Source organism: Scyliorhinus canicula, chromosome 13 (assembly GCF_902713615.1).
Source record: "Scyliorhinus canicula chromosome 13, sScyCan1.1, whole genome shotgun sequence".
Classification (NCBI taxonomy): Eukaryota; Metazoa; Chordata; class Chondrichthyes; order Carcharhiniformes; family Scyliorhinidae; genus Scyliorhinus; species Scyliorhinus canicula.
In genome coordinates this window covers 70,893,794-70,904,460 of record NC_052158.1, presented here as the reverse complement: position 1 = coordinate 70,904,460, position 10,667 = coordinate 70,893,794, and the positions used below count along the sequence as shown (strand labels likewise).

At 49.6% G+C, this 10,667-nt stretch overlaps 1 protein-coding gene across 2 annotated transcripts in view; it reads left to right on the top strand.

The window, feature by feature from the left end:
• Positions 1-2,179: 2,179 nt before the first annotated feature.
• Positions 2,180-10,667, top strand: part of LOC119976380 (coagulation factor X) — a 44,520-nt gene continuing 36,032 nt past the window's right edge. The window contains exon 1 of one of the 2 annotated variants that reach the window (XM_038816882.1): positions 2,180-2,401. The gene's annotated coding sequence lies outside the window, so the exon portion shown is untranslated. Of the gene's footprint in view, positions 2,467-10,667 lie in introns of both variants that reach the window. The other variant, XM_038816881.1, reaches the window with a different exon arrangement.

Here is a 10,667-nt window from a genome sequence, read left to right as displayed (position 1 = left end):
CTTCATGCTAAGTTCCTTATCTAATTAATGCACCATATGTTTGCAGTTAAAATGACATTTCAGGTTGATTTTACGTTACAATTGTTTTCACAGGTATATGGACCCTGGTTTTTATTTTACCTAGTGACCAGAAGAGCCATGTACATACGTGGTTGAGTTCGTAAATTCTTATCTAATCAAACAAAACACAAGATGATAATTAACTTATTCCAAATATTGACCTACTCGTCCAGCATATATCAGAGAGTCAGAGAGTTCCTACAGTGCAGAAGGAGACCATTTGGCCCATCAAGTCTGCTCTGACCCTCCAAAAGAGCACCCTCCTTAGGCCCACTCTCCTGCCCTATCCTTATAACCCCATAACCCCACCTAACCTTTGGACACTAAGGGCCAATTTAGCATAGCCAATCCATTTAACATGCACATCTTTAGACAGTGGGAGGAAACCGGAGCACCCGGAGGAAACCCACGCAGACACGGGGAGAACATGCAAACTCCACACAGACAGTCATCCAAGGTCAGAATTGAACCTGTGTCCTTGCACTGTGAGGCAGTAGTACTAACCCTGTGCCACATAGCTTATTTTGGATGCAAGGATACCATTTCCTTTGCTGACCCCCTATAGCATTGTTCATAGTTTCCTCTTTGCAGATATTATCTCCCTCCCTTTTGACCCCATGCGGTTTGCAGCCCTCCGTACTGCTGATCATGGGATGAGGCCTGTAAGTGGGCTTCAAATGACCCCTGTGCAGGAAAGCTGACTTCAAAATTCTCTGCCCCTGACTTAATTGAGAGTAGTTGGGAAGATGACAGACTCTTCACCCTGCGCCTTCCCATCTCTTGATACAGTCCCGCCCCGGAATTCCCATCTCACAGTGGGGTGAGGGGCATTAAATTCCAGCCATTCTTTTCAGTCCCCACCTTAACTCCAGATTGAAAGTGATTTCCAAAAGAGGCAAATGTGATGTGAGAAGAAATATTTTCACACAGTGAGTGACTCGGGCCTGGAAAGCGCTGCCTGGAAGTGTGGTGGGGAAAGGTTTATCGAGGCATTCAAGCAGGCATTAGATGATGACTTGAATAGAAACAATGTGCTCGGGGCTACAGGGAAAAGACAAGGGAATAGCACAAAGTCATGATATTCGTTTGGAGAGCTGGTGAAGATACGATGGGCTCAATGGTCCCCTACTTTACTGTAGCAATTGTGTGATTCCATTCCCTGACCACTGACTCCATCCTTTTTTCTGGCTACTGCCTTAGGATGAATTGGTCTGTTCATCATCTTGCCCATCTCTGCTCCTGCCTCAGCTCATTAAACGAAAATTAAATTTAACCCTGATAGCCAGTGGCAGATCTATGTATTATTATTCTAAGACTAAATTTGGGTTCGAGTGAGTTCAGCACCAATTCGAAATGAAACAAGCAATGTACTGACACATCATCACTCGGTAACATTTGACACTTAAGGGTTGTAAATATCTTGGGGAGTTACTGCAGCGATAGAGGGAGCAATGCTGAGAATCCATCCTGACTTGGAAGTATCTATCCATTCCTACACTGTCGCTGGGTCAAAATCGTGTAACACCCTCCCTAATAGCACTGTTGGTGTGCGTACACCACATGGACTGCAGCGGTTCACAAAGGCAGCTCACCACCACCCCCTTTAGGGCAATTAAGAATGGTCAATAAAGGCTGGCCTCCCCACCAATACCCAAATCACACAAAATAAATAATTTGTGGTTAGCAAAGTGCAAAAAGAGATGTGTGCAAATATGGTGGGTAGTCAGGTAGAAAAGGAAAGTCATTTTTGGGTTTGAAATGCATTCGACGGTCAACCAGAGACTCATGGGTAATATTAATTTGCCCTTCAATGTTGTGCAAAGCTGGAACGATACAATGTTATCCCTTCTTACAACCACTAACAATCTGCCTTTTCACAGTCAGGGGCCCCAAGTCAGCTGGTTATTCTCCACTAATTTGACCACTTTTCTTGCTCCTTAAAATTTCTGAATTTACAAAGTTGACGAGTAAGGCACGACCAGCGGAGGGAGCATCAGGCATTTCTAACCATTGGATAGTGTCAGCAATATATTGAGCTGATGGGGGAAGCATGGGGAGCGGAAGGACATCATAATTGAACCTTATCCTGATACGGGAGCGTGATTACGAACAGGAACCCAGGTCTGCCTTTTCCCTAATTTGGACTGGGAGACAAGCTGCAGAACCTTAATCAATGGATCCTATCAGCTAATTCAACCAGAGACCAGGGACTGTACTTGAAGCACGCTAAACTATCAGTTGTCTTGTTTTAATTTTATTGAGATTTATGCCTGCTGAACATCCTCTGGGAGGAAAAAAAACAGGAATTTCAATGGATTGATTCACTGAGTCAATATTTGGAGTAAGTTAGTTATCAACTTGTGTTTTGTTTGAATGAATTGGAATTTAGCAGACGGACAGGACAAGGTAAGTACAAAACATTTTTAATGTTTGAATAAAAGGTTAAATTTGACCAATCTCACTATCAAACTGACTGAATGTGGAATCAGATTGTGCTGTTTCATTTAACCACAGAGGATTTGTTTCTTTCAATTTACAAATATTTAAACAAACAAAAGTTTATTTTAACAGAGTGGGGTGCACTCATCCGGGAGTATTTCCCATTTTGGAATTTACTTCATTAATGTCTCTTGCAGTGGGAGTTCCCAATTTAAAGAGGGAATTTCAACACCAAAGAGACAGGTACAAAATATTCTAACTGTGCCTGTTTTGAGACCGTTTGGTGATTTTTGTTGTGACAGTGCGGTGATGTGGTGTGATTGAGTTTCAGGGATGTTCGACTGATACTGTCATTCTGACAGCCTGTGTTTCTGACAGTATCTGCTTGCATTTCAGGACTGACAACTCCGTCAAATCACTTTCTCCACCATTTAAACATGATATTTTTAAAGAAAAGATTAAAAATAGCATCTCAAATTGTCTGAGATTGGGGAAATTGTAGGTTTCCACAGAGGGCGCTGCTCTGTGCTCCCAAAGGCCTGTACTTAATATTGTCATCTCTGTGAACAGATAGATGTCGATAATGTGAACCCTTTTTGTTTGGTTTTCATAGAATCCCTACAGTGCAAAAGGAGGTCATTTGGCCCATCAAGTGTTCACCGATCCTCTGAAAGAGCACACTAGCCTAGGCCCAATCCCCCACCCTATCGCTGTAACCCACCTAGGGACAATTTAGCACAGCCAATCCAGCTAACTTGCACATGTTTGGACTGTGGGAGGAAACCGGAGTTCCCGGAGGAAACCCAAGCAGACACTGGAAGAATGTGCAAACTCCACACAGTCGCCCGAGGTCGGAATCGAACCTGGATCCTTGGTGCTGTGAGGCGACAGTGTTTTTTTTTAAAGAATGTTTTTATTGGGTTTTTTTTTATACATGGTATATTTACAGATGTACACACAGAGAAACCAAAAAGAAATAACACAAACATTACATAACTAAAAAACCAAGGGGCGGGAAAATAAAAACAGGGGAAGTGTGTATACAGAGAAGCAACAAAGAGACATTTTCATTATACATGTCATTGGGGGGGAGCTCCTCCCCCCCCCCCCCCCCCCCCCCCCGCCGCCCTTCTTTTCTGTTTTTTGTAAAAGAAAATACATACAGAACAAAACAGAACTGGATCAACATGTTGCTTGCTTCTCCCGGTCGGTTTTCGCTTTTGTTGTGTGTTTGCCTTCGTCTCAGCAGTCTGTCGTTCCTCCTGTACTTTCTTACTCTCTGTTGCCCTACTGTGTTCGTTGTGGTCGTTGTCGTTTCCCGTGCTCTCCTTCCAGTTTGTGTTCGCTCATCTTTCCTCGCCTCTGGCTCCCCTCTATCATTCTCTGCCCCTTGTCCTTCCTTCTTCACTGCCCCCCCTTCACCCCCCCTTCCCTGCAGCACCCCTTTCTTTTCAGCTGTGTTTGGCTACCCCTGCCTGTTGCAATATTACCACCGCCCCCCCCCCCTCCCCCCTGCTGGGTCTTCCCTCACTTCCCTCTCATGTCTTGGCTACTTTCCTCTGGCTCTTAGTTACTTGTTTATCTGTTTGTTTGTTCGTTGGCCAGAAACAGGTCCCGGACAGTTGGGTGAATGGCTCCCATGTCCTGAGGAAACCATCTTCCGACCCCCGGATGGCATATTTGATTTTTTTCCATTTGGAGAAAATCCGATAGGTCGGACAGCCAGTCTGCAGCTTTGGGTGATGCTGCTGACCGCCAGCCGAGCAGGATTCTACGGCGATAATAATAACAATCGCTTATTGTCACAAGTAGGCTTCAATGAAGTTACTGTGAAAAGCCCCTAGTCGCCACATTCCGGCACCTGTTTGCGGAGGCTGGTACGGGAATTGAACCCGCGCTGCTGACCTTGTTCTGCAGTACAAGCCAGCTGTTTAGCCCACTATGCTAAACCATCCCCGAGGCAAAGGCAAGGGCATCCGCTCTCCTCCCCATAAAGAGATCTGGCTGGTCTGATACCCTGAAGACTGCCACTTTTGGGCATGGCCCAACCCTCATCCCCACCACTTGGGCCATTGCCTCAAAGAAGGTTGTCCAGTACCCAGCAAGCCTGGGGCAAGACCAGAACATGTGGACGTGGTTAGCCGGGCCCCCTTGTCACCATTCACATCTGTCCTCCACCTCCGGGAAGAACCTGCTCATTCGGGTTCTTGTTAAGTGGACTGTATGTACCACCTTTAGTTGCATTAGGAAGAGTCTTGCGCATGTGGAGGTGGAGTTGACCCTATGTAGTGCTTCGCTCCAGAGTACCCACCCTATTTCGAGCCCCAGGTCTTCCTCCCATTTCTTCCTCGTCGCGTCCAGTACAATGTCGGCCCTCTCTACCAGTCGTTCGTACATGTCACTACAGCTTCCTCTCCCTAGAATGTTTGCGTTCAATAACTCCTCTAGTAGTGTCTGTCGCGGTGGTTGTGGGTACGTCCTTGTCTCCTTCCGTAGGAAGTTTTTAAGCTGCAGGTATCTGAGTTTGTTGCCCTTAGCTAGTTGGAATCTCTCCATCAGTTCATCCAGTGTTGTGACACTGTCGTCGGTGTATAGGTCCCTGACTGTCAGTGTCCCCCCCCGTCCTGTCTCCACCTTTTAAAGGTGGTTCCAGTGAGCGCTGGCACGAACCTATGGTTGTTGCAGATGGGGGCTTTGTCCGACATTTCATTCAGGCCAAATTGCTGCCGTAATTGGTTCTAATTATTTCTACGTGTTTACATAGAACGTACAATGCAGAAGGAGGCCATTCGGCCCATCGAGTCTGCACTGACCCACTTAAGCCCTCACTTCCACCCTATCCCCGTAACCCAAGAACCCCTCCTAACCATTTTAGTTACTAAGGACAGTTTATCATGGCCAATCCACCTAACCTGCACGTCTTTAGACTGTGGGAGGAAACTGGAGCACCCGGCGGAAACCCAGACAAGGGGAGAACGTGCAGACTCCGCACAGAGAGTAACCCAGCTGGGAATCAAACCTGGGACCCTGGCGCAGTGAAGCCACAGTGCTAACCACTTGTGCTGCCGTGCTGCCTTAAACCTGGTTCTCGGTCTGGAGGATGGCTATCACCACTGGGCTGCTGGGTCGCTGGAGTGTTTTTTGGGTGGGGATGGGAGTGCCGCCGTTGCGAGGTCCCGGAGCCAGGTCCCCCTGCAGGAGGGCTCCTCCATCCGCACCCACTTGGCTTCTGGCTCCTTAATCCATCCCATTACTCTTTCTGCTGTCGCCGGTTAGTGGTAGTATTGTAGGTTTGGGAGGACTAGCCCCCCCCCCCCCCCCCCCGAACTTTGTTTTCTGTCGGACTTTCTTCCCCCCGCCCCCATACAAACAGCATGATTAATTTGTCCAGTGAGTTGAAAAAGACCTTGGGAATATAGATGGGGTAGATCTAAGTAGGAAGAGGTACCTGGTTCATTTTGATCAAATGCACTCTCCCTGTGAGGGAGAGTGGGAGTGTGTTCCGTCCTTGAAGGTCCTTTTTGACTTCCTCTGTCAGACTGGTCAGGTTCTACTTGTGAACTCCCGCCCAGTCGTGAGCAATTTGGATCCCCAAGTAGCGGAATTTGTGTTGGGCTTGTTTAAATGGCAGTCCCTCCAGTGCTGCCCCTCCCCCTTTTGCTGGGTACCGGGAAGATCTCGCTTTTGCTCATGTTGAGTTTGTAGCCCGAGAAGGCACCAAACTCTTTCAGGAGCGCGATGATTCCGTCCATGCTGCTTTGTGGGTCTGAGATGTAGAGGAGCAGGTCATCTGCATAGAGTGGGACTCTGTGCTCTCGGCCACCCCTTTGGATCCCCCTCCAGTCTTTTGCTGTTCTGAGTGCAATCGCGAGCGGTTCAATCGCTCGAGCGAACAGAAGCGGGGACAGTGGGCATCCCTGCCTGGTGCCCCTGTGCAGCTGGAAGTATCGGGAGTTGGTGTTGTTGGTCCGTACGCTCGCCACGGGAGCGTTGTATTGGAGCTTTACCCAGGAGGTGAACCCTGATCGGAGCCCGAACCACTCCAGGTACCTCTATGAGTACCTCCACTCGACTCTGTCGACGGCCTTCTCTGCGTCGAGGGAGACGATCACCTCTGGTGTTCTCCCGCCCCGGATGGGGTCATTATCACGTTTAGCAGGCGCCTGATGTTCGATGTTACCTGTCTACCTTTGACAAAGCCCGTCTGGTTCTCCAACCTTTTGGCTAAGATCTTGGCCAGTATTTTGGGGTCTACATTTAGCAGTGAGATGGGTCTGTATGACCCGCATTCTGTTGGGTCTTTGTCTTTCCTAGGTATTAGTGAGATTGAGGCCTGTGCTCGTGTAGGTGGCAGTGTGCCCCTACCCAGCGAGTCTGTGAACATTTCCCGCAGTTGCAGGGTCGGTGCTGTCGCAAATTTTATGTAGAAGTCCATTGGGAACCCATCTGGTCCCAGCACCTACCCTGCCTGCATGGAGCTAATACTCTCCATGATCTCTCCCAGTTCTAGTGGCGCTTCCAAGCCCTGCTTTCTGTCCTCCCCCACAACTGGACTCTCCAGTTCGTCTAGGAACTGTTTCATCCCCATGTCCCCTATTGGTAAAAGGCCCTCGGTAAAAGGCCCTGAAAGTTTTGTTGACCTTTTCTGGGTCTGTTTCCAAAGTGCCTCTGTTGTCTCTAATTTGCACAATCTCTCTAATGGCTGACTGCTTTCTCAGCTGGTATGCCAGTAGGCGACAGGCTTTGTCTCTGTGTTCGTATATGGTCCCTCTTACCTGGCGGTATTGGTGGACTGCCTTCCTCGTGGCGAGCAGGTCAAATTCCATTTGTAGCTTTTTCCCCTCTGCCAGGAGCTCTACAGTCAGGGCCTCGGAGTATTTACGGTCTACCTCCAATATGGAGTCGACCAGCTGCTGCCTCGCCGTCCTTTCCTCCTTGCCTCTTCGCGCTTTGAAGGCTGGCTTTTAAAGCAGACCAAGGCAGGCCAGCAGCACGGTTCAATTCCCGTACCAGCCTCCCCAAACAGGCGCCGGAATGTGGCGACTAGGGGCTTTTCACAGTAACTTAATTGAAGCCTACTCGTGACAATGAGCGATTTTCATTTCATTTCATTTCCAATCACGGCCTTTAGCCCCTCCCAGACGTGGAGGGTGAGACCTCCCCGTTTTAGTTGTTTTACGTATTCTCAGCTATGGCCTGTGTTACCCTTTCGCTGAAAGCCACGTCAGCTAGTAGGGCAGTGTCCAACTGCCCGTCTCCAACCTCACATCCATGTAATGTGGAGCGTGGTCGGAGATTATGATTGCGGAATATTCCGCTTTGACCAGCCCTAGAAGCACAGATTTCCCCACCACAAAGAAGTCAATTCTGGTATATGCATTGTGCACTGGGGAGAAGAAGGAGAACTCCTTCTTCCCTGGGTGGGTGAACCTCCAAGGACCGAGTTCCTTTGCCATGTTTGAGGTCTTCCCTGTTTTGGGGTTTGATCTGTCTGTCCGTGGGTCATGTACACCGTTAAAGTTCCCCCCCCCATGATCAGTCAGTGCATCGCTATGTCGGAATTTCCATCATGGTCTTTTTTTTTAAAATAATTTTTATTGAAAAATTTTTAATTTACACAACATCAAACCATACTAAAATACCAACAATAACAGTAATAACAACAATCATAAACCTTCGTCCCTCCTCAATGAACAACCCAACATATTAACAACTTAAGTTAACCCATTGTTAAGTTACACAACCGTAGCAAAAAACAACATAGAAACTATAGTTAGGAACCCCCCCCCCCCCCACCTATTGACCAAGATACCTATCTTTGAGCCAGGAAGTCCAGAAAAGGCTGCCACCGTTTATAGAACCCTTGTATTGATCCTCTCAGGGCAAATTTAACCCTTTCCAACTTTATAAATCCCGCCATGTCATTGACCCAGGTCAATGACACTTGGGGGCCTCGCATCCTTCCATTGAAGCAAGATGCTCTGCCGGGCTACTAGGGACGCAAAGGCCAGGACACCGGCTTCTTTCGCCTCCTGCACTCCCGGCTCCACCACAACTCCAAAAATCGTGAGCCCCAACCCTGGTTTGACCCTGGATCCAACCACCCTCGACACCGTCCCCGCCACCCCCTTCCAGAATTCTTCCAGTGCCGGACATGCCCAGAACATATTGGCATGATTCGCTGGACTCGCCGAACACCTGGTGCACCTGTCCTCACCCCCAAAGAACCTACTCATCCTAGTCCCGGACATGTGGGCCCGATGTAGCACCTTAAATTGGATGAGACTAAGCCTCGCACATGAAGAGGAAGAGTTGACTCTCTCCAAGGCATCCGCCCAAGTCCCGTCCTCTATCTGCTCCCCAAGTTCCCCCTCCCATTTAGCCTTCAGCTCCTCCACTGACGACTCCTCCACCTCCTGCATTACCTTATAGATGTCAGACACCTTCCCCTCTCCGACCCACACCCCCGAAAGCACTCTGTCCATCGTCCCCCGCGAGGGCAGCAGCGGGAATCCCTCTACCTTTCGCCTAGCAAACGCCTTTACCTGCAAGTATCTGAACATGTTCCCTTGGGGAAGCCCAAATTTATCTTCCAGTTCCCCCAGGCCCGCAAACCTCCCGCCAATAAACAGGTCCCTCAATTTAATGATGCCCACCCTTTGCCACCCCCTAAATCCCCCATCCTTGTTCCTCGGGATGAACCGATGGTTGCCACCCAGTGGAGCCTCCATCGAGCCCCGTTTCCCCCCGATGCCGTCTCCACTGTCCCCAGATTCTTAGGGTCGCCGCCACCACCGGGCTCATGGTAAACCTCTTAGGGTAGAGCGGCAGCGGCGCCGTTACCATGGCACCCAGGCTCTTACCTCTACATGACGCCATCTCCATTCTTTTCCATTCCGCCCCTCCCCCCTCCATCACCCGTTTATGCACCATTGACACATTGGCCGCCCAATAATACCCCAAAAGTCTGGGCTGCGCCAGCCTGCCTCTATCTCTCCCTCGCTCCAGGAAAACCCTCTTCACTCTCGGAGTCCCATGTGCCCACACAAAGCTCAAGATACCGCTAGTCACTCTCCTAAAGAAGGCGCTGGGGATAAAGATGGGCAGGCACTGAAAGAGGAACAAGAACCTCGGAAGCACCGTCACTTTGACGGACTGCACCCTCCCCGCCAACGACAATGGCAGCATGTCCCACCTCTTGAACTCCTCCTCCATTTGATCTAAAAGTCTGGTGAAATTATGTTTGTGAAGAGTCCCCCAGTCCCTGGCCACCTGCACCCCCAGGTACCTAAAGCTCTCCCCTGCCCGCCTAAGCGGGAGCCTACCAATTCCTTCCTCCTGGTCTCCAGGGTGTACCACAAACACCTCACTCTTGCCTAAATTTAGTTTAGAACCTGAAAAGGTCCCAAACTCAGCTAGCAGCTCCATCACCCCCGGCATCCCTCCCACCGGGTCCGCCACATACAGTAACAGGTGATCGGCATACAGCAACACCCTATGTTCCTCCCCACCCCGCACCAAACCCCTCCACCTTCCTGAATCCCTCACGCCATCGCCAGCGGCTCGATTGCCAATGCAAACAACAAGGGGGACAGGGGGCAACCCTGCCTGGTCCGTCATGGTTTTTTTAATGACTTTTGTGTCGTCCCAGTTGGGAGCTTACACGTTAACAAGTACAACCTGTGCACTGTCTAGGGCCCCGCTGACCACGGCATACCGTCCCCCTTGAACATTGTCCTCTTATTAATCAGTATTGCCACCCCCTTGGCCTTTGTCCCATAACAGGAATGGTAGGTCTGTTCCATCCAGCCCTTCCTTACCCGCAGTCAGTCCTGCTCTATCAGGTGTGTCTCCTGGAGGCAGATTATGTCAGCTTTTATGTTTCTTGGGTGGGTGAAGACTCTGGATCTTTTCACTGGGCCATTGAGATCCTGGACATTCCAGGTGACTATCCTGGTGGGGGGCTTTTTGTCGCCCCGCTCCTGTGGGATGAACCATATTTACCTGGTGGATGCGCCCCTGCACTCCGGGGTTTCCCTTTGTTAGGGGGTTGTCCAAGATGGCCGCTGTGACTGCTCTCCCCATGTGGTCAGGTCCCTGCGCACCGGGGTTTCCCTTTGCCCGGCACCCAACATGGCTGACAACAGTGCGTCCACATGGGTATGCCC